Below are 6,109 nucleotides of genomic sequence, written 5' to 3'. Positions count from 1 at the left end.
ACCTTATGTTAAGAAAATAACCATGATAATTCCAAGTGAGGTGGAGCATTAAACCCTTTTTACATAAATTCACAAAGACCAAATTTCATTACAAATATAACTTAAGGGGCTGTCCCACTGCGGCGACCTAATCCGCGAGTTAAGAAGAGTGTCATCGACCTTCAAGCTCGAGGGCACTCGCCTGGAAAACCTCAAATTGGATCGACTGTCCGTGTTGAAACCGTGAGCTGGATCGACCGACCGCACACACACACACATACACAAACACATCGCAAAGGCGGGGGCCAGGGAAAGCAGGGGAGCGCTGTCTGAAATTCACACCCGTGATGAAGAGGAAGGTAAAAGACGGCGTGTACGGTAAGTCCTTTAGAGAGTGCGGAGGGGGGCGGAGAGAAGGGAAGAGAAGTGGAGAGAAGGGGGGAGAACGGGGGAAAAGGGGGGGGAGATGGAGTGGAAATACTTTTAAGAAGTATAATAAAGTTTAGCGGGCATTTTACCTACCAGTCGGTTTTCCCTGGTCCTGAAAACTCGAATGAGCCAATCAAAATGCCCGGTCAGCGAAGGAGATTGCCTACGGCTGCCCTCGACTGCCTGTAACTAAATAGCGACCCCACTCCACTGCACTACGAGTCAAAAAGAACCATGCCGACCAAATTTTACTCGCAGAAAACTTTTCAACATGCTGAAAAAATTTCCGCGACCTAGCTGAGGCTGCGAGTATGCAGGAACTTCCCCCGAGCATGAAGGATATTTCCAGTGACCTCATAGGACCTTGTGTCGACCATGCTGCGAGTTTGAGTTGAGAGCAAACTCGTCTACACTCACAGATTAGGTCGCTGCAGTGGGACAGCCCCTTGAAGAGCAAAAGCAAACGGTATGTAAATTACTAAACCTGTAGAAGTAGTAATGCAAAATAATAATGGCCTAATAAAAAAGACAAAGAACCACGGTTCGTTTCTCGATGGACAGAATTCTCTTCCTCACCCTTCTCATCCTCTCCCTCCTCCTTCCCGTGGATTATACCGATCTACATGACTCCAGCATACACACCAAGCCTGCTGTACCCAACACTATGGCCTCTTAATGTTCCCCAGGCTTGTTTGTCCAGAATCCTTCAAGTCAGCAGTAGGCTTTAAGCATCTACCCCGCAGATTTGTGTTTGTGTTGATTACTAAAGAAGGCACCAGGCAATAATAACTTCATGCAAATAGCTAAGTGGATTCAATCAGAAATTCTCCTCCAAGGAATTGGCGATGCTTTTAAATAGCAGTCATCTTTCTCGCTGCTAAACAGGTGTACACTTGCACAGAGCTGAGAAATGGCATTGATTGAAATATCACACAAAAAATGCAGTGCTGGTACCAAAGCAGAGTCCCATACCACTATCCCACCCACCTTTCCCCTTCCCCCTGCCCCCTTGCACATTCATCCTTTCTTCTAGCTCTTCATTCATTCCTCTTCTCTTCTTATCTTTGTCACATTTTCATCTCTAGTTTTTGTCCACCCGTCTTCCAATCAAAAAAGAAATCACCTGTTTTTCAACTATCACTTATCAGGCTTTGTCCTGCCCCAGGTAGACAAAAGTGCTGGAGAAACTCAGCGGGTGCAGCAGCATCTATGGAGCGAAGGAAATAAACCTCTTTTCCAGGTAATTCCCCTTCCCCTACTATAATCAGTCTGAAGAAGTTGAAAAGTCAATGTCCTTTCAATGTCCTCCAGACATGCTGCCTGTAGAAGGGTTTCGGCCCGAAACGTCACCTATTTCCTTCGCTCCATAGATGCTGCTGCACCCGCTGAGTTTCTCCAGCATTTTTGTGTACCTTCGATCTTCCAGCATCTGCAGTTCCTTCTTGAACAACATGCTGCCTGACCAACTGAGTTACTCTAACACCAGGATTAAATGGAGTATGATGGGGGAAGGGTGTGTGGAGTATTGACCCATAGCGCTAAAAGATCTGTATCTTTGTTATAAATACATCATAACTGTATTGAATGGATATGGGTATTCATTGATTCCTTAAGTAGATACTTCCATTAAACAAGACACTTGCACAAAAAAGATACCTGGAGACTAGTGCAAAAATAAATAGATGTAAACTGTCATACAAATAATTTTCATCTTATTTTCAATCAAATGTTTGCAATATCCTACAATACATTATTATCGTTTTGTTGAATAGATAAAATACACAAAGAATGTTATTATAGCATCTAAAATTTATATTAATTGGAGAAGAAATCAAAGGTCTACTTTTTTAGGCTCGATGTATTGTCTTTGGACATAAACCTTGGTTTAGTATTAATTTATGCGACTGTTTTACACAGAGAAAGAAGTGATTTCGAAAACATTTGTTCACTGCTAAGTTAATTAAAATCTATTCAGCTGAATTAATATCATTCTTTGATAGTTAATATTTGATTATCGATTTTATTTAAATGGTAACACATGTGCACATCTCAACACATTCTTCTAAGCAAAATAAAAGCATAATTTTCAATTGCAAAATATGAATTACTAGTTGGAGAATTCTGGTTACCTTGGCAACTGAGTAGTCATTGAATTTTCTCCACAGATTACAGTTCTTTTTATCTTGAAATGTTTCCTCTGCACTTTGTGGAATGATTTTATCTTCTTTTGTTAATATTTGAAATAAATTGCAAAGTAAACCTTCAATTTTCTAATATTCCTATTATAATAAATTCTTCCCAAGAATACGTGCTCAAAAGTATTGTCCTCAGTTGTGTTTCTATCAATACAAGATACTGGAGCCTTGCACAAACCAAACTAATGTGGGCCTCATTTGATAATTGATGTAAAGAACCTTTCTATAATGTTTTAATGCCAAGAATGCAATGTCTAAGTATCAGCTCAGGGTCAGATGACAGAGCTTTAAAACATTCTGAAAATAGTATGTTTAGCGCTGTACAAAGTCCATTCCTTTCTTCCATTAACCTTCAATGGATCATTTAAATTCTCATAGCCCAAAACACTAAGAATGCCAAGATGATTACAGTTATTATCCGACAGTTATTAAGACATGTGTCAGATCATCATGAGATGTGGAGCAAAGTTTTGTAAACAGCAATAAAATCTGGATTAGCCATCATGGCAAATCAAATTCCTTTATGTTTTTACATACTTGGCTAATAAATTAATTACAAATACAATTGCAATTACAATCTAACTAAATGGCAGAACAAGTCTGAGATGCTATTCCTGTTTATAATTTCCCTGGCTAGACTGACAAAAACGCTTACTAGCTTTGGTCTCATAGAGCTACAAAGCTGTTACACTTGGTTACCAAGGAAGAGTGGATGAGAAGAGTAAGTGGAGCTGAGTCTTTGTGATGAAACTGTGGGGCAAACCAATGTTCGAAATAATGCACATGTTCAAAGAGATTCCACCGATTTAGAGTCATAGAGTCATTGAGTGATACAGTGTGGAAACAGGCCCTTCGGCCCAACTCACCCACACCGGCCAACATGTCCCAGCCACACTATTCCCACCTGCCTGCGCTTGGTCCATATCCCTCCAAACTTGTCCTATCCATGTACCTGTCTAACTGTTTCTTAAATGATGGGATAGTCCCAGCCTCAACTACCTCCTCTGGCAGTTTGTTCCATGCACCTACCACACTTTATGTGAAAAAGTCATCTCTCAGATTCCTATTTAATCTTTTCCCCTTCACCTTGAACCTATGGCCTCTGGTCCACGAATCCCCTACTCTGAGCAAAAGATTTTGTGCATCTACCCGATCTATTCCTCTCATGATTTTATACACCTCTATAAGATCACCCCTCCTGCGCTCCATGGAATATAGACTCAGCCGACTCAACCTCTCCCTATAGCTCACACCCTCTAGTCCTGGCAACATCCTCGTAAATCTTCTCTGAAACATTTCAAGCTTGACAATATCTTTCCTATAACATGGTGCCCAGAACTGAACACAATACTCCGTCTGCGCTGAGGCCTAATGGCGGAGCTGGCGGCCTCCAGCCTGCGACTGACCCCGAGGCTCTGGAGGCAGAGCCAGCCAGGACTCACCAACGAGAGGCTGGCCGTCTTCGGGGCTGAGGCAGCGGTGGCCCGACTTGCTGGTGCGGCGTTCTGGCTTTCAGCGGCGGCCTGGAGCTGATGCAGCGGGGCTCGGAGCTGAGACTGCGGGACCCGGAGCTGGGGCGGCTGCCCGGAGCTGGGGCGGCGGCCCGGAGCGGAGACTGCGGGACCCGGAGCTGGGGCGGCTGCCCGGAGCGGAGACTGCGGGACCCGGAGCTGGGGCGGCGGCCCGGAGCGGAGACTGCGGGACCCGGAGCTGGGGCGGCAGCCCGGATCGGAGACTGCGGGACCCGGAGCTGGGGCGGCGGCCCGGATCGGAGACTGCGGGACCCGGAGCTGGGACAGCGGCCCGGAGCGGAGACTTCGGGACCCGGGGCTGGTGCGGCGGCCTGGAGCTGGGGCGGCGGCCCGGAGCTGATGCTGTGGCGGGCCGTCTCGGAGCGGAGACGGCGTTCCGGCTTTCGGCGGCGGCAACATCACCACGGAGGTCCGCTGGACTGGAGGGCGGCATCTTCGGCCTGGATCGATCGTCTCAGCGCAGAGGGAGAACAAGGAGGGAAGAGATGGAGACTAAGACTTTGCCTCCATCACAGTGAGGATGTGCTTGGTGAACTCACTGTGGTGGATGTTTAATTTGTGTTTATTGTATGTTTTGTTTTTATTGGTTCTGTGTATGACTGCAGGCAACATAATTTCTTTCAGACCGAAAGGTCTGAATGACAATAAAGGAATCTAATTCTAATTCTAATTCTAATTAATGTGCATGGCTGATTTTAAATTTATATTTACTTTTGTTAGTGATTTGGTGCAGGTTGGCTTGGACAGGTTGGGTGAGTGAGCAGATGCATGGCAGCTGCAATATAATGTGGACAAATGTGAAGTTATCCACTTTGGTGCCAAGAACAAGAAGGCAGATTATTATCTAAATGGTGTCAGATTAGGAAAAGGGGAAGTACAACGAGACCTGGGTGTCCTCTTTCATCAGTCACTGAAAGTAAGCATGCAGGTACAGCAGACATTGAAGAAAGCTAATGGCATGTTAGTTTTCATAACGAGAGGAGTTGAGTATAGGAGCAAAGAGGTCCTTCTGCAGTTGTGCAGGGCCCTGGTGAGACCACACCTGGAGTATTGTGTGCAGATTTGGTCTCCTAATTTGAGGAAGGACATTCTTTCTATTGATGGAATGCAGCGTAGGTTCACCAGGTTAATTCCTGGGATGGCAGGACTATCAAAGATGAAAGAATGGAGCTTGTATTCACTAGAATTTAGGATGAGAGGGGATCTTATAGAAACATATAAAATTATTAATGGATTGGACACGCTAGATGCAGGAAACATGTCCCTGATTTCGGGAGAGTCCAGAACAAAGAGGCCACAGTTTAAGAATAATGGATAGGCCATTTAGAACTGAGATGAGGAAAATCTTTTTCACACAGAGTTGTGAATTTGTAGCATTCTCTGCTTCAGAAGGCAGTGGAGGCCAATTCACTGGATGCATTCAAAAGAGAGTTAGATAGAGTTCTTAGGGCTAGCGGAATCAAGGGATATGGGGAGAAGACTGGAACGTGGTACTGATTGTGGATGATCAGTCATGATCACATTGAATGGCAGTGCTGGCTCGAAGGGCCAAATGGCCTACTCCCGTATCTATTGTCAATGTATCTATGCATCTATGGTGCATTAACCCAAAATAGTCTTTCTGTTAAAATGTTCTTATTTGTTTACATTATTCTATGATTCATTTGGACTCAATAGCAAGCTATGTATCATGTATGTTATGAGAGATTGCTTAAAACGCAGAATGGGTGGCACAGTGGCATAACTGGTAGAGCTGCTACCTCACAGCGTTAGAGACCCGTGTTCAATCCTGACCTCAGATGCTGTCTGTATGGAGTTCACACATTCTCGCTGTGACCGCAAGGATTTTTCTGGATGCTCCCACGTACCAAAGACGTGTGGGTTTGTTGATTAATTGGCCTCTGTAATTTCCCCCTAGTGTGTAGGAGTGGATGCAAAAGTGGGATAACATTAAAAAAAAGTCTGATAGAGTAA

Source organism: Amblyraja radiata, chromosome 20 (assembly GCF_010909765.2).
Source record: "Amblyraja radiata isolate CabotCenter1 chromosome 20, sAmbRad1.1.pri, whole genome shotgun sequence".
Classification (NCBI taxonomy): domain Eukaryota; kingdom Metazoa; phylum Chordata; class Chondrichthyes; order Rajiformes; family Rajidae; genus Amblyraja; species Amblyraja radiata.
Note: the sequence above shows the minus strand (reverse complement) of the source record.